The 18,463-nt window shown below is 49.0% G+C and overlaps 1 long non-coding RNA gene across 1 annotated transcript; it reads right to left on the bottom strand.

Annotated features, from left to right (window-relative positions):
- Positions 1-12,876: 12,876 nt before the first annotated feature.
- On the bottom strand, positions 12,877-15,607 carry LOC148217737 (uncharacterized). The gene is made up of 3 exons (XR_015800799.1): positions 15,439-15,607; positions 14,170-14,337; positions 12,877-13,843 (listed from the first exon to the last, which is right to left on the bottom strand). It is a non-coding gene; the product is annotated as an uncharacterized LOC148217737 (long non-coding RNA).
- Positions 15,608-18,463: the final 2,856 nt, after the last annotated feature.

Below are 18,463 nucleotides of genomic sequence, written 5' to 3' on the forward strand. Positions count from 1 at the left end.
TGCCGCCCGAGCCGCCATTTTGAGAGTCCCGACACGCTCAAGATGGCGGCCTCTCTAGGACCCCGGCGGATAGGCGTTTAGATAAAACGCCTGCCCGCGTTCGCCGGCATAAAAATAAATATGCAGAAATATAAACATAGACATAAACATGCACAAACGTTAACCTGCATAGATATAAACATAAACATAAACATAAACATAAACATAAACATAAACATAAACATAAACATAAACATGCAAAACAATAATAATAAATAGAAATAGAAATAGAAATAGAAATACAAACATTAATAAAATCAGTGAGAAAGGGGGTAAAATCAGTGAGAAATGGGGGGGAAAACCCATGAAAAATGATGGAAAAATCAGAGAGAAATGGGGGAAAAATCGGTGAGGAATGGGGAAAAAGATCAACGAAAAATTGGGAAAAATCAGTCAGAAGTGGGGGATAAAAATCAGTGAGAAATGGGGGGAAAAGTCGGTGAGAAATGGGGAAAAAATCAGTGATTAATGGGCGGGAAAATGCATGAAAAATGGGGGGAATAATTCAGAGAGAAATGGGGGCAAATATCAGTGAGAAATGGGGGGGAAAATCAGGAAATAGCCATGAAAATTGGGGGAAACATCCATGAAAAATGGCGGAAAAAATCAATGAAAAATGGCGGAAAAAATCAGTGAGAAATGGGGAAAAATGGGGAAAAAGGAGTGATAAATGGGGGAAAAAATCAGTGAGAAATGGGGAAAAATGGGGAAAAAATCCACGAAAAATGGGTGGAAAAATCCATGAAAAATCAACGGAAAAATCAGTGAGAAATGGGGAAAACATCATGGTGAAATGGGGCAAAAATCAGAGAGAAATGGGGAAAAATCATTGAAAAATGGGGGATAAAAATCAGTGAGAAATGGGGGGAAAATGGGGAAAAACATCAGTGAGAAATGGGGAAAAAAAATCTTTGATAAATTGGGGCAAAAATCATTGAGAAATGGGGAAAATAATCAGTGAGAAATGGGGAAAATTTGGGAAAAATCCAGGAAAATTGCGGGAAAAAATGCTTGAAAAATTGGGGAAAAAATCCGAGAGAAAATCCCCGGGAATCCCCGGGAAAAACCCCCCGGAATCCCCGAGAAAATCCCCCGGAATTCCCCGGGAAAATCCCCCCGGAATCCCCTGGAAAATCCCCCTGAATTCCCCGAGAAACTCATCCCGGAATCCCCGTGATAATCCGTCCGCTATCCCCGAGAAAATCCCCCAGGAATCCCCCAGAAAATCTCCCCGAAATCCCCGGGATAATCTCCCCGGAATCCCCGAGAAAATCCGCCCCGAATCCCCTGGAAGATTCCCCCGGAATCCCCGAGAAAATCCCTCGGAATTCCCCGGGAAAATCAACCCGGAATCCCCGAGAAAATCCCCCGGAATCCCCGGGAAAATCCCCCAGGAAAATCCCCGGGATAATCACCCCGGAATCCCCTGGAAAATCCCCTAGGAATCCCCGAGAAAATCCCCCCGGAATCCCCCAGAAAATCCCCCCGGAATACTCTGCAATATCCCCCCGGAATCCCCTGGATAATCCCCCCGGAATCCCCGATAAAATCCCCCTGGAATCTCCAGGAAAATGCCCCGGGAATACGTGAGAAAATCTCCCCGGAATCCCCGAGAAAATCCCCCCGGAATCCCGTGGAAAATCCCCCCTGAATCCCCGAGAAAATCCCCCCGGAATCCCCGAGAAAATCCCCCCGGAATCCCCGAGAAAATCCCCCCGGATTCCCCTGAAAATCCTCCCGGAATCCAAGAGAAAATCCTCCCGGAATCCACGAGAAAATCCGCCCGGAATCCCCGGGAAAATCCTCCAGAAATCCCCGAGAAAATCCCCCGGAGTCCCCGGGAAAATCAACCCGGAATCGCCGGGAAAATCCCCCCAGAATCCCCGAGAAAATCCCCCGGAATTCCCCTAGAAAATCCCCCCGGACTCCCCGAGAAATTTCCCCCGGAATCCCCGGGAAAATAGCCCCCGGAATCCGCGAGAAAATCCCCCCGGCATCCACGCGAAAATCCCCCAGAAATCCCTGTGAAAGCCCCCCCGGAATCCCCAAGAAAATCTCCCCGGAATCCCCGAGAAAATTCGCCCGTAATACTCGGGAAAATATGCCCGGAATCCCCTGGAAAAACCCCCCGGAATCCCCTGGATAATCCCCCCGGAATCCCCGATAAAATCCCCCTGGAATCTCCAGGAAAATGCCCCGGGAATACGCGAGAAAATCCCCCCGGAATCCCCTGGAAAATCCCCCTGAATCCCCGAGAAAAACCCCCCTGAATCCCCGAGAAAATCCCCCCGGATTCCCCTGAAAATCCCTCGGAATCCCCGGGCAAATCTCCCCGGACTCCCCGAGAAAATCCCCCCGGAATTCCCCGGGAAAATCCCCCCGGAATCCCCGAGAAAATCCCCTAGAATTCCCCGGGAAAATCCCCCCGGAATCCCCGAGAAAATCCCCCCGCAATCGCCGAGAAAATCCCCCCGGAATCGCCGGAATAATCCCCTGGAATTCCCCGGGAAAATCATCCCGGAATCCCCGAGAATATCCCCCCGGTATCGCCGAGAAAACCCCCCCGGAATTCCTCGTAAAATCCCCCCGGAATCCCCGGGAAAATCCCTCCGGACTCCCCGAAAAAATCCCCCGGAATACTCGGGGAAATCCCCCGGGAATCCCCGAGAAAATCCCCCGGAGTTTCCCGGGAAAATCACCCCGGAATCCCCGAGAAAATTCTCCCGAAATACTCGGCAAAATCCCCCAGGAATCCACGGAAAATTCCCCGGAATCCAGGAGAAAATACCCCGGAATCCCCATGAAAATCCCCCCGGAATCTCCGAGAAAATCCCCCGGAATCCCCGCGAATATCCCCCCGGAATCCCCGGGAAAATCCCCATGAATTCCCCGGGAAAATAATCTCGGAATCCCCGAGAAAATCTCCCCGGAATCACCGAGATAATGGCCCCGGAATACCCGAGAACATCCCCCGGAATTGCCCGAGAAAATCATCCCGTAATCCCCGAGGAAATCCCCCCGGAACACTCGGGAAAATCCCCCCGGAATTCCTCGTAAAATCACCCCGGATACCCCGGGAAAATCCCTCCGGACTCCCCGAAAAATTCCCCCCGGAATACTCGGGAAAATCCCCCCGGAATCCCCGAGAAAATCCACCCGGAATCCCCTGGAAAATCCACCGGGAATTCCCCGGGAAATTCCTCGCTGAAACCCCTGGAAAATCCCCCCGGAATCGCGGAGAAAATCCCCCCGGAATTCCCCGGGAATATCCCCTCGGAATCCCCGGGAAAATCCCCCCGGACTCCCCGAAAATATCCCCCCGGAATACTCGGGAAAATCCTCCCGGAATTCCCGAGAAAATCCCCCGGAATTCCCTGAGAAAATCGCCCCGGAATCCCAGTGAAAATCCCCCCGGAATCCCCGGGAAAATCCCCCCGGAATCCCCTGGAAAATCCCCCAGGTATCCCCGATAAAATCCCTCTGGAATCCCCTGGAAAATCCCCCTGGAATCGCGGGGAAAAAGCCCCCCGCATTTCCCGGGAAAAATCCCCCCGGAATCCCCGATAAAATCTCCCCGGAATCCCTGAGAAAATCCCCCCGGAATCCGCGAGAAAATATGCCCAGAATCCCCGATAAAATCCCCCCGGAATCCCCGGGAATATCCCCCAGGAATCCCCGATAAAATCCCCCCGGAATCCCCCAGAAATTCCCCCCGGAATCCCCGACAAAATCCCCCCGGAATTCCCGACAAAATCCTCCCGGAATCCCCAGAAAATCCCCCCGGAATCCCCGGAAAATCCCCGCGGAATTCCGGTCCATTTCTGTAGGAGAATAGTTTGTAAGGATAGTGCAGAAGGCACTAGTTGCCAACGAGTTACAGCTGTACTGATTAGCAAGGAGTGGAAACAGCCTTGCCTGCCCAGTGAGGCTGGTTGTTATAAAAGCGTGGGTCAGCTGGCTGCCAGTTTCACTAAGCACAGCTCCAGCTGGAGGTGCAGAGCCTGCTGCAGTGTGGGCTGGAGCCTGCTGGCTGTGCTGCGAGGAGGAAGGGACACGTGGCCGTGCAAGGGATGGACAAGGTGAGAGGATGCTGTGTGTGGGACAGACAGGCTCAGGTGGCTGGGGAAGGGACAGGCTGGGGTTTAGCCAGTCGTACAGAGGAGAGGAGGAGTCGGTGCTGTGTGGAGCTGCCTGTGAGAAAAGGAGTCAGAGTTGCCTCAAAGAAATCTGTGGAGAGAAGGCGTGAAAAGTGTGTAATGAAAGACTAATGTTGGTGCCTGTCATGTCTGTCTTGATATAATTGCTACACGTTTTCTCGGAATGCTTGAATTTAGACATAAAATGAAAACTTTATTGTAAGAAAGGAATGCATTTCTCACCAAAGTGGTGTAGGGTGGGGGATCACAACTCACAGATGGCCTGGAAGCGGAACGGCCACAGGGGTTACTGTAACTGGGCCTCCAGTACCAAAGCCCCAGTGGGTTTAAAGGCTAGAGCTGGGCTGGGATTAGCACGGGCTCTGCAGCTGGGCTCATGCACAGGTCTGTCAGCACTCCTACCCGAGGACAGTCCCTCACCTAGGGAGAGGTTCTAGGCCTGGAGATGAGGCTGAGTTTGGGAAGGGTGATGAGGACATGGTTAGGGAGGGATGTAAATGCATATCAAAAGACTTAATTTTGAGGGGTGGCAAGCATTAGCTATAAAGCAGTAAGTATTTACAGCTAAAGGCTGGAGGTGGGGGCTGTCTGAGGAGGACAGGACTGTTTAAGGCTGAAGTTGGAAGAGAAACCTTGGTGAAGCTTTTGCGTTAGAAACGGCCTCACCTGCCAAATCAGATTTTTGTCTTCAGGATTGCATGAGTGAGGATGCCACAGCCAAGGAAAAGGTTCAGGTTTGGGAGGCAAAGGCGAGTTAGGCAGGGCTGCAGGGCTGGGGCTTGGCTGTTTCCATACTGCTCAGGGCAGCAAAGGGTAGCTGGCTCACTGGGCCTTGGATCTAGAACTCTTTCTGGAACAAGGTGGAGAGCTGAGGTTCATGCAAGGAAGGGGCCAGGAATTCTTTGTCTGACTGGAAAATGCCAGAGGGGCAGTGTGTGACTCGGATAGGATGATATGTTCGTCTGGCGAGAGTCACAAAAGAATATTTTGGTTTACTGATAACTGGGCAGCTCGGAAGTTACTACTTGACTTAGTTGCTGCTCCCATCTGTTGCACACATAAACAGAGCAAAGCAGACGAATTCTCTCGGAGCCTGAGGTCTTTGACTGGCCCTCCAAAAATGCTGCCCGCTAAAAAACAGACGTGGGGGAGGAAAGTTGTCAGATACAATAGAGCAAGAAAAGGCCACGGGCTTCAAAGTGCCCTCCAGCAGACCATGGAAGTGACGTGTCTGGAAGTGAAACCAGCAGTCTGCTTCCCCAGCCTCCTGGAAGCCTCTAACAGCTACACAGGCAGTGAGGGGAGAGAACAATTCAACCTAAAAATAATTTTCAGTAGCGTTCTGCACTGCTGTTAAAAATACTGCAACCAGGGAATGTGGTGTGGTGATAACTATTAGGCCTGTAAGTCTGGTAACTGGGGCTTTTAGCTCAAACATCTCGGTATGGCTACTTTGAGCCTTGTAAAAGCTGCGTTAAGTCCAATTTCTTGGGTAGTTCTACTAGCTCTAGCCTTGCTTTTCATCCCCTCAGTAACAAAGCAACTCCCTCTCGAGAATGTTATTTACTTTCCATATGATGTGCCTACCAATTTCTGGAATTGCAAATGTCTTTGGATACATGCGTAAATTTAAGTTTCAAGAAAGCTGTCAAGCTAAAACAAAGGCTTGCCATAATGCAGAAGAAAATGTTTTATGGAAGAACTGAGAGGTCCCTACCTGGGCATAGAATTTGCTATACTAAGGTGTGTTCCAAACGGATCTGCCATCTAAACAAGCAGAAAAATAGTTGGAATGTAGTGAGTTCAATTGAACTATTGCTAGAAATAGGAATTATTAGCAGAGCTTGGAGCATGATATCACTAGCAGCAGTAAGACGCTTTTAGCTTGCTTCTCATAAATTACTTGTAAAAAGCATTTGTACCTAGTGTGTAGCAATTAATATTTCCCCATTTTCTTCCCCCCCGCCCCCCAGTCTCAGGTACTCCTTTTATTTTACCCTTTTCTGTCTTGTAACATCACCTTCCTTTATTTTATTCTATCTTCTGTTCTCAGAACATCGCAGCATCCTCTGTCAATGTGAAAGCATTTGTTCATCCTGTCTTGGAATGGCTGTCAATGTTGCCCTCTTCTGGATCACTTTTTTTTTTTTTTTTTTTTTTTTTTTTTTTTTTAACAATATGTTGCTAAATGTCAGGAAAATTAATCCACAAACACCAGCGGTTTATGTCCAAAAAGGAAACAGAGGAGTCCTTTTTGCTTTATTCGAATAAAGGGAGAGGCCATGGGACATTCCCCTGGGATCTCTCAAATTTTTGGAGGACGCAGCCTCCTTTTTATCCTATTTTCCCGGCCGCATTTCCCTCTCTCTTTTCCCATTGGCTGAGGTACTTGAGAGGCACAGACTTCCCGGAACGCCTGATACCTGAAATTCCCCTCTAATGTATAACCCTCCCTTTTAATTTTTAATTCTTCTAGAATTCATAGTTTCCCCCCGTTGCTTCTTTCATCTTTCGATATCCAATTTCATTTATCAGCAGCCCTGCAGTTTGTTTGTAAAGGCAACTATCTCTTTCCATTCATCAATCAGTGGAATCCATCCCATTGTTTCTTTTATCTCTCAGTGCTAGCCTTATCTACAGGCTGATCCACAGCTCATTTGTAAAGACAAATTCAACATTCCTCTCAGCTAATAAATGAGAAGTTAGCTGAAAAAAGTAAAAACTGGATTTTTTTTCCGGTGTGTGTCGGACAATACAGTGGAGAGAATTTGCGGGAGGATGATCGAGGATATCCTATTATAATATCGTTCTCGGACATTTTACTATTTTAGATCATCAGTTGTATTCTGAAAGAAATCTATTTTAATGATATGTGTACGTTTGCACGAAGTTATAGTTAAATATAGCTTGCGGCTGGGCTCTTTAATGACTAGGGGTATTTTTGGTTTTAATTCAATATTTTATGCTTGTGGTGTGTAGTGTGCTGATTTATTTTTTAATGTTATTTACTACGTGCGCTTTTGTTTTTGAGTGAAGGTAACTTTCTGGATGGCTTTGTATTTGAGGCAGAATGAATTGAAGTAGGTTTTTAAAACTGATTTTTCATATGTACGATGGGGAGTTTAGTAGGGGCAGCTCTGATGGTGGGGGCTTGGTTGTTAATTTTATCAGACGGCTTTTGTTAGATACAGCTTTTAATTCTGGAAAGTTTTTTTTTCTAATGTCGTGCTTTGAAGGTGGTTTTCGAGGATGTATGGTATAGCTTTATTTTGTTTGTAGATGGTGTATGATAAGGGCTATGGTCTATTTATCTAATGCCATGTTTTTTCATTCAGGTGTTGATAAGGGAGTTCTTGAATGGCGTTTTGTGTTGTTTTTGTTTTTGGTGGGGCGTTGTTTTTAAAGGATACCTTGATAAGGTTTGCCGATGGCGTTCTAGCCTGTAGCATAAGGCATAGGGTAGTTTTTGAATTATTTTGTGGTGGCTTTGATTCTTGCCAGTATGTAGTGTTTGTTTGAGGTAATGCTGTGTAGCTAATTTCTGTTTTCTTATTAATATTAGAATTGGAGTGTTGTAGTATATGGGCTGTTATTATATCCTAGGGGTTCTATTTATTTGGTTTGATTGTTTTCTAGTTATGGATAATTTTTCTCAAAAAACCATTTTCAGAATTTCAGGCGTGACACAAAAGAACACTCAGATTGCTGGAAGGGAAACGTGTGCCCAGATTGTCTCGAAGCAGTGCTGCTGTCGGTTCTCGTTCAGTTGTGTCTTCTGAAAATGAGACTGTTGTATTCATTGCGCTGTGCTAAACACTTGTCATTCTCCCAATGCCAGGAAACAGATGAAGCTTGAAGAAAGAGGAAGGAATTTGGAAGCGTACAAACAAGCTGAGAAGAGGTTCAGAGATCAGGGTGCTCACTGGCAGCAGGGGCTGGGGTTAGGGCTGAGCAGGAGCAAAGCCGGAGCACATCAACCTCACCTCGTGTTTTCTCGGGGGCTTTATGGCCCTGGCAAGAGAGAGATGTTCACTGATGAGTCCCAGGCCGAGCCGTGAGCACAGCATGTTGTGTTGGAGCTGGGGTTTTTTTTTGAGACGTTCAGCAGCCACACTCTCTAGTCAAGAGTCCTGAGGTTTGTTGCTGCTCCACTTTCATCCTCATATCCAGCTTCCAGCCCTTTTCTTCTCTCTGTCCAGTGTGTCTTTTGTGTTCCTTTCTTGTCCTGTGTGCTCCCCATCCCATTCCCGTTCCCTACGGAGGGGGAGGGTGTGGAGACTGGGGGCTCCGACGTGGTTTGGGGCACCCCAAGGTCCCTGGGAAAGGGAGCCGGGCTGCGCTGGAGGAGCAGGTGAGTCGGGCATGGGGGGGGGGGGGGGGGGTCATGGTGGGTGCCAGAACATTGACAGGGAGGGGTGGGTGTAGAATGCATGAAAAACAGAACCATAAAAAATACCTAAATATAGTCTAAAAGGAATGTTTAAATGCTTTTTATTTGGGTAGAGGCACGGTTTTTATAGCTAATATAAAAATAAAATATAAAGAATAGAAATAGATTGGTATACATGTAAAGTATCATGAAATCTAAGTAGCAAATATCTATGAAAAATCTAGTGTATAACAGAAATAATGCAAATATAAGAATATGTATAAATATAAAATAGAGCTATGAGAATGGTAATAAGAATGGGGTAAAACATCAGTGAGAAATGGAAAAAAACCACATGAAAAATGGTGGGAAAATCAGTGAGAAATGGAGAAAAATCAGTGAAAAACGGGGGGGGGAATCTTTGAAAAATGGGGAAAAAAATCCGTGAGAAATGGGGGAAAAAAAATCCATGAAAAATGGGGGAATAAATCAGTGAGAAACGGGGAAAAGTGGGGGAAAAAATAATTGAGAAATGGGGAAAAAATCAGTGAGAAATGGGGGAAAAAATCCGTGACGAATGGCGGGAAAAGTCATTAAGAAATGGGGGAAAAATCAGTGAGAAACAGGGAAAAAAATCAATGAGAAATGGGGGAAAATTTGGGACAAAATCAGCGAGAAATGGGGGAAAAAGCAGTGGTAAATGGGGGAAAAGTCGATGAAAAATGGGGGAATATTCAGTGAGAAATGGGGGGGGGGGGGGGGAATCAGTGAGAAATGGGGAAAAAATCCATGGAAAACAGGCAAACAATCCATGGGCAATGGCGGGAACAGAGCGAGCTGTTGTCGCTCGTGCTGTGGTGGCCGATGCTGTGGGGAAAAAATAAGTGAAAAATGGGGGCAATAATCAGTGATAAATGGGGAGAAAATCAGTGATTAATGGGGGGAAAAATGCATGGAAAATGGGGGGAAAATTCAGAGAGAAATGGGGGCAAAAATCAGTGAGCAATGGGGGGGAAAATCGGGAAATATCCATGGAAAAATGGGGGGAAAAAATCAGTGAGAAATGGGGGAAAAAATCAGTGAGAAATGGGGGAAACATCATGGTGAAATGGGGAAAAAAAATCTTTGATAAATTGGGGAAACAAATCATTGATAAATGGGGGAAAAAAATCAGTGAGAAATGGGGAAAATATGGGAAAAAATCCAGGAAAATTGCGGGAAAAAATGCATGAAAAATTGGGGAAAAATCAGTAAGAAATGGGGAAAAAAATCCATGAAAAATGGCGGGAAAAATCAGATCGGCGATCGATAGCTAATGCGTGCCTATGGATTAGATCGGCGATCGATTGATCACGACTACCGATCGATTATATCGGCGATCGATTGGTAATGCCTGCCGATCGATTAGCTCGGCGATCGATTGATCGCGCCTGCCGATCGATTAGATCGGCGATCGATTGCTAATGCCTGCCGATCGATTAGATCGGCGATCGATTGATCGCGCCTGCCGATCGATTGCTAATGCCTGCCGATCGATTAGATCGGCGATCGATTGATCGCGCCTGCCGATCGATTAGATCGGCGATCGATTGCTAATGCCTGCCGATCGATTAGCTCGGCGATCGATTGATCGCGCCTGCCGATCGATTAGATCGGCGATCGATTGCTAATGCCTGCCGATCGATTAGATCGGCGATCGATTGATCGCGCCTGCCGATCGATTATATCGGCGATCGATTGCTAATGCCTGCCGATCGATTAGATCGGCGATCGATTGATCGCGCCTGTCGATCGATTAGCTCGGCGATCGATTGCTAATGCCTGCCGATCGATTAGCTCGGCGATCGATTGCTAATGCCTGCCGATCGATTAGCTCGGCGATCGATTGATCGCGCCTGCCGATCGATTAGCTCGGCGATCGATTGATCGCGCCTGCCGATCGATTAGATCGGCGATCGATTGCTAATGCCTGCCGATCGATTAGCTCGGCGATCGATTGCTAATGCCTGCCGATCGATTAGATCGGCGATCGATTGATCGCGCCTGCCGATCGATTAGATCGGCGATCGATTGCTAATGCCTGCCGATCGATTAGCTCGGCGATCGATTGATCGCGCCTGCCGATCGATTAGATCGGCGATCGATTGCTAATGCCTGCCGATCGATTTATTAGATCGGCGATCGATCGATCGCGCCTGCCGATCGATTAGATCGGCGATCGATTGCTAATGCCTGCCGATCGATTGCTAATGCACACTATTTGCACACTCCTTGCACACCCTTTGCACTCATACAGAGGCAGGAGGTTTCTCAGTTCTGGTCGGGGTTTCTTGGGGCGTTCATTCCGGGGGATTTCCTCAAGGATTGGGACACTCCTTGATTCCATCCCTTGCCTGTCTCCCAAGCGCCACCCTGTGGCCAGAGCGCGGTACTGCGCGCCTGCCTCTCCCAAGATGGCGGCTCGGGTGTCGCTCCCCGACCTTCTAACTCTGGCTGCAAAAGGAGGGGGACACAGCAAGGAGCCCGCTCGCTCTAGTGGGATGCCTGCGCACGACGCCGACACCGATCCCACGGGTGCGATTTTCGGCGGCGTTTCCAATCGTGCGGACATCTCCTTCAGCCCGCTTCGGCCCGGGGGAGAGGGGCGGGGCCGCCAGCGATGGTGCCGGCGCAGCCCGGGCAGGCTCGGGGCGGAGCCGGGGCTTGGCGAGGCGGGGCACGGAGGTCCCGGGGACGGGACCGGGCGGGGCCGGGGCGGTGCTTTAGGGGCGGTCCCCAGTGGTCCCGGGCGGCACCGGGGGCGGGGCCGGGTGATCCCGGAGCGGTACCGAGCTGTGCTGGGGACGGTGCTGCAGGGGCGGTGCCGGGCCCGCCTCAGGGTGATTGAATGCCCAGAAATCGCCTCCTCTGCCCCGTGCTCACACTGAGCTGCGGGCTGCAGCGTGCTGTCGGAGCTCCGCACACAGCACGGATTTGGGCTTCCCCTCCTCTCAAACCCTCTCCCCCTTCTTCCTCCTCCTCATCTTCCTCTTTGTCCTCTGTCACTGCTGAGGCTCTGGAAAGAACTGAAATTCTGCAGGGAGAGATGTCCTCTCGTGGCCCCAGGGACTGCCTCGGCACGGGCCACGAGCGCCTCCGGCCCCTGCCTTCTCCTGCTTGAAAAGATCACCTGGAGCCCGAGCTCGGGGGGGTGAAATCAGCTGAAATCCAGGTAACTCTGTCAAGTGCCCCCCAGGGACATCGGCGGGGCTGGGGATGAGGGTTTGAAACAGCAAATTCTTTGGAATATACACCTGTCCCTGTGCCGATGCTGCTGAGCTTCCTGCCACAGTATATCCCCACTCCATGAGGCGCTGTGAGGTTATGGCAGTGGGAATTGAGCAGGGAATTCGGGGCTATGGGCATAATTCACGGGAGCTAGCAAAGCTGACAGCCAACCCCAAATCGGGGCACAGCACAGAGAACAATCTGTGTGCTGCCCTGTCAGCTCAAGCTCCTGGGCTGGCAAGTATTGGGAGTTAAATGTATGGAATTACACAAATCACAGCAACTGGCATCACCCAGAGGGACAATCCAAGGCCCAAACAATTCCTCCACAGTCCACTCTGGGAAAAACACCCTGTGCCTGCCAGGAGCTCTGACCCTGCTTTTCCTACCAGCTCCTGAGCAGTGTCAGGGCCACCACGACGCCTTTAAAATCCAGATAAACCCCAAATCCTACACAGTGAATAATCCAAAGAAAGTACTGAATTGTTGTCATTAAAAGCTCAAAACTCATTAAGAATTCTATGACAACAGTGTAATGGACTCCCAGGAACCTCATGAATGCTCTCGGTTCATTTTTGTGTATTTTTACTCCCTCATTTGGCAGCTTGTAAAACTTATCCTGGAATTCAGAGGTCAAGCAGGATCGACTTTGGATTGACCTTCACCTCTGTTCCACTTTGTGCAAACACAACTCGTGCCCAGGTGGGTGAACTCATCACCTCAGCTTTTCACTCCAGAGTATCCCCTCCTTATTTCCCTGTAGATGAACTCAGATCCACTCCTCACCTCCACTGGTCATCCAAGCGTCCATTCTGTTCCCCACAGGCCCTGGTGGCCCCAGGGAGCTCCCTTGGCCTTTCTCCTGCCCCTCTGCAGCCCGAGGTCGCTACACAAACAGTTCTTGTGTCCCCTCTAAATGACCCCGGGTTTTCTGCTCAATGAATGGCATGACCCGTGCCCACTGCTCATGATTCACCCAACCAAAATCAAGAGCAAATGTTGCTTGGGCTTTAAGAACTTGAAATAACTCTGAAGCAAAAGAAATCACCTTTTCTTCTGGTTTTTATTTTTATTTTTTCATTTAAGATGCTGGACTTGCCTCTGTGGATGTGTGCTGAGCTCTCACTGCAGGGGACTGTCAGGCCTGAATGGCTGTGAGTTCGTGTTCTTCTCAGTAGGGAATCAGGAATTATTCTTAGACCATAGAATTGTTTTCTGAAACCTTTCCCCTTTCCTCTTTGTGCCTTTGAATTTTTCAGCTGTTCCCTGTTGTCACTTCCCCTGCCTGACTTCTGTGCAGCTCCTAGCTGGGAAAAACTGGGAAAACTTAGGGGGTACAGAGGTGGAATTTTTGGCTGGATTTTTCTAACATTTCTAATTTTGCTGAACTTATTTCCCCAGTGAGAAGAGCACGAACTCACAGCCATGCAGGCCTGACAGTCACTGCGGGAAATCTGACACAGTATTAATAAGTAACCTTTCCTGAGAGCAGTCACCACCCCAGTCCTCCAGCCTTGTCAAATGTTTGCAATGAATGGACCCAAGTTCTAATCCTTAATCTAAATTTATGTCAGCTTTTGTTAGAAAGATACCGGACAGTAAATCATACAAGAGAATTTAAAAATTGCACAAAGAATAACAGGCCCAGACCAAACCCAACCACCCCCATCACCGCTCCACCCCAATTTTGGGAGAAACAGTGATACAGTTTATAAATACTCTCCTTCCACACTATTCAGTCTTCACCGCACATCCCCAGAGAGGAGTCCTCAGACCTTGCTCCCCTGAACACCAGGAGAGCTGGAGTTTCACCCAGATCCCACATTCCCATGGCAGTTAATCCCAGCAGGGAGGCAAAGAGGAACCCTGCATCCTCTGACATAGCCCACAGCACGGGCAGCACCAGGAGCCCTCCAGGCTCAGACCTCTGGTGCTGAAGCCTCTGGGCTTTGGCTGATCAAACACCACAGCTCTTGGCAAAGATGGCAGGAGAGTCGTGATTCTTCCTGTCCTGAAAGAGAGGAGGAAAAGAAAATTAAGTCGACTGCAGAAGGATTCCAGCTCTCAACTTCTGCTCTGATTCCTCACTCTGGGGTTTTATCCATGACAAGTGACACCAATTCAGAGTGCCCTTTTCCAGCATTTTTATTCCTAACTATTTCAGACATTAAAAGGATGCTCATTTCTCTTATTGTATTCTTTGCTTAATTTTATTAGAGGCATTTTCATCCCAGACCCCACTTGTCAGTTCTTCAATCCTTTAGCACTGGACTTGGCACAAAGGGATACCCGTGGTGCTGCATCACAAGAAATCCCAAAGAGAAACCCCTTCCAAACCTGACGGAGAAAGCTTTCAAGGCACTCCAGAACACAGACAGCTTTTCCTGCCTTGTCAGGCCACACCAATTCTGTCCCATCCACCTGAACTGTGCAGGTGAGGAAAAGGCTTTCCTTGCTCCTCGGGAATCACTGTCTGAGACCACGGATGTCCATCCTGGGCAGCACCTGGAAACAACGTGGGAAAGGCAAAATGAGAGTGTTTTCTATCAGAAAATTACTACTACTAATAAAAATAACAATCAGAACTTCTGGACAAATTTAGTAACATCACTTTGATATGAGAAATACAGGCCATGCCCATCCTTCTAGCCCAGGTGAAAACAGGAAGGAGAACTAGAGGAAAAGCAGAGTCCCTTATTTGATCTCTGGACACAAACTGAGGCCTTTTCCCTGTGAAACCAAACTCACCCTTCCAGGGTTCCTGAGATCAGCTACGAGGAGGCTTTTGGCACTCCAAGAGCAGCTGGGTCACAGCTGGATGCGGCTTGGGTCTGGGAGACACCGTGCTCCTTCTGGAATTATAGCACGCAAATGCCTGCTCCTGGCCCCGGGCCCGGAGATAAAATCTGTGGGGTTTTTCCCTGTGCAACATTGTTCACCCCTCCCAGGTTCCTGAGATCTGCACAGAGGAGGCTTTGGGCACCCCAAAGGCAGCCAGGGTTACAGGTGGGGGCAGCTTGGGGCTGGGAGAAATCCTCATCCATTTGGAATTTTATCAGGCAGAAACCTGGCTGGGTGCACAGGTCTCTGGACACGACCAGTGGCCCTTTCCCCTGTGAAACAAAACTCACCCTGCCAGGCTCCTGAGACCACTTAGGAGGAGGGGTTTGACTCTCCAAGAGCAGTCGCAACGAGAGATGCTCACACAGAAGGCCATGCAGAAGAGGAAACGAGCGCACCCGCAGCCCCCCAAGGCGCGCCCCAACGCCCCAGACCCGGCACTGCCAGCTCGGGCAGTCCCATAAAGCATCCCCCGCCTCCGCAGCGGCGGGACAGGCGGGGCCCGGGGTCCCGAGGAAACCGAGCGTGCCCGGAGGCGCGGCAGGACGGCAGCGCAGCGCCGCCTGGCGGCGGAGCAGGAGAGCAGCGCCGGGCCCCATGGCAGTATCGGTACCCGTGCGCCCCCTGCTGTCCGCGGCGATGCAGCGCCCGATGCCGAGTTCCACGCCCGTGTCGCCGAGGGAGAGGGGCACCGCTGGCTGGGGCCTCCCCGCCGACACGGACAGAAGCCGAAGCAGAAGCCCCGGTGCCATTGGCGGCCCCTACCCAGCGGGCCGGGCTCCGCCGGGCCCGCGGCCCCGCGCGGTATCGGGTCGGCCCGCTCCCGTCTTCGTCGCACCCGGCCCTGCTCCTGGCATGAAGCGCGTCACCGCCCCGCGCCGTCCCGCCCCCCGCGCGTCATCGCGTGCGTTCGGCGGCCCGCCCCGGGGGCGGTGCCGGGGGCGCTACCCGGGGCGGTGCCGGGGCAGTGCCGGGGGCGGCACCGGGGGCGGTGCTGGGGCGGTGCCGGGGGCGTTCCCGGTCGCCGTGCCGGGGTAGCCCGGGGAGCGGTTCCGGGAGCGGTTCGGGGGGCGGTGCCGATTGCAGTCCCGGTCACTGTCCCCAGTCCCCGTCCCCAGTCCTGGTCCCGGTCCCAGTCCCCGGTTCCGGTCCCCGATCCTGGTCCCAGTCCCAGTTCCCCGTCCCGGAACCCGATCACGGTCCTGGTCCCAGTCCCCAATCCCGGTCCCGGTCCCTGTCTCCAGTCCCCGGCCCCGATCCCGGTTCCGGTCCCTGTCCCAGGTCCCCGTCCGCGATCCCGGTCCCTGTCCCATTTCCCGTCCCGGTCCCCGATCCCAGTCCCGGTCCACGTCCCCGATCCCGATTTTTCCCCCCCTTTCACACTGATTTTTCCCCCGATTTATCAATGATTTTTTTCCCATTTTTTTCCCATTTCTCACTGATATTTCCCCCCATTTTTCAGGGATTTTTTTCCCCATTTCTCACTGATTTTTTTCCCCATTCTTCATGGAGTTTTCCCCCCGTTTTTCACTGACTTTTCCCCATTTCTCACTGACTTTTTCCCCATTTTCCCCCATTTCTCACTGATATTTTCCCCCATTTTTCATGGATTTTTTCCAGATTTATCCCCATTTCCCACTGATTTTTCCCCATTTTTCATGGACTTTTCCCCCCCGTTTCTTACTTATGTTTTCCCCCGATTTCTCATTGATTCCCCCCCCCCCCCCCCATTTCGCACTGATTTTTTACCCATTTTTCCCCATTTCTCACTGATTTCTTTCGCCATTTTTCATGGAATTTCCCCACCCATTTCTAACGGATTTTTTCCCCACTTTTCCCCATTTCTCACTGATTTTTCCCCCCATTCTTCAGGGATTTTTTTCCCCATTTCTCACTGATTTTTCCCCCATTCTTCATGATTTACAGGATACTCTATCGTGAATGGAAAGCAATTAAAGGAAGGGGGGAGGTTACCAGCCACCTGGTCAGCTCAGACAGCAGAGCTGCACACGCTTGTGAGAGCCTGTGAATTATAGCAGGACAAGACATTAAATATATTTACTGATTCTAAATATGCATATGCGGTAATACATGCATTTGGAAAACTATGGGGAAAAAAAGAGGTTTATTAAGCTGCAGAAGAAAGAAGAAAATAATTGGTTTACAAGGGATGGCAAGCAGTGGATACCAAAAGCTCTAGCCTTACAATTGTTAAAACAACTTCATTAAAGGAGTCGTTCTGTGCCTTCTTTGGGGTGAGGAAAAAAGGCTGAGGGGGGCTCCGACGTGGTTTGGGGCACCCCAAGGTCCCTGGGAGAGGGAGCCGGGCTGCGCTGGAGGATCAGGTGAGTCGGGCATGGCGGGGGGTCATGGTGGGTGCCAGAACATTGAGAGGGAGGGGTGGGTGTAGAATGCATGAAAAACAGAACCTTAAAAAATAGCTAAATATAGTCTAAAAGGAATGTTTTATTGGCTTGTGTTTGGATAGAGGTAGGGTTTTTTTATAGATACTGTAAATAGAAAAGATAAAGAATAAAAATATAGAAGCAAATATAAGAAACCAATATATAAATATATTACATTACATTATATTATGTTATGAAAATAGAAATATATAAATATTCAGACTTTAAAAGGAATGTTTTATTGGTTTTTATTTGGTTAGAGGAGGGTTTTTTGAAAATAATATAGGCAAAAATATACAAATATGCAAAAATAGATACTGACATAAAATGATGATAACTATATATGCATATATATATGTAAGTATAAATATATAGAAATAAATATAAATATAAAATACATGTATGTAGTATGTAATAGAAATAATTTATCGATTTTAATATGTTCTATTAAATAGTATGTTATAATAGAATGTAAATAGCATCTAGTATATTAATATACTAGTAAAAACTACATTAAATAGTATATAAATATAGAATACACAATATAGACATATAAATCTACAGATATAAATATGAAAACTAAATAGAAAAATATATTCAAATATAATTTAAAATAATCGAGTTTTTTGTTTCTATTTGGTTAGAGGCAGAGCTTTTAAAGAAATAATATTAAAAACTATGAACCTCCAAATATAGATGGATATAGATAAAATAGAAATAACATTAGTAATATAAATCTATGTATATAATGAATAATAAAATAATATTGTATATATGATAAATAGAATAGCAATTAAATTGAATATATGAAATATGTCTAGATTATGACTAGAAATTAAATATTAAAAAATAGATGATTTATATATATAAAAGGTTTTTTTTTCATTTGGTCAGAGGCAGGGCATTTTTAGTTTGGGTCGGGGTTTTTTTGGGGCGTTCATTGAGAGGATTTTATGACGGGTGGGGACTCTGGTGCTTGGAACTCTCTCCCTTCTCTGGCTGTCCCTGACCGGGCGGCAGTGCCGGGCTGAGTTGGGCGGCAGTGCTGCCGCCGTGTGGACACGGGAGGGTACTGCACCGTGCCCCTCTCAGGATGGCGGAAGGGCCCGCGGGCCGGGACCCAGCCCTGCGGCAGCGCTCAAGATGGCGGCCTCTCTAGGACCCCGGCGGATAGGCGTTTACATAAAACGCCTGTCCGCGCCCGCCGGCGCCCTCACGCCCGCGGCACCGCGGACCGCGCGGCCGTTGTCGGCACGCTCTGACACGTCCGGGAAAATTGTCGGCGAGCGGATCGGCGTCGGCGATGTAATCAGGCATCTTATGCCTACACACCGGGGTCCTGATTTTTTCCCGCCCTTTCTGCCGCCATTTTTGGCAGGTCAGCC

The sequence above is a fragment of the Sturnus vulgaris genome, unplaced genomic scaffold (genome assembly GCF_052056855.1).
Source record: "Sturnus vulgaris isolate bStuVul1 unplaced genomic scaffold, bStuVul1.hap1 Scaffold_319, whole genome shotgun sequence".
Taxonomy (NCBI): domain Eukaryota; kingdom Metazoa; phylum Chordata; class Aves; order Passeriformes; family Sturnidae; genus Sturnus; species Sturnus vulgaris.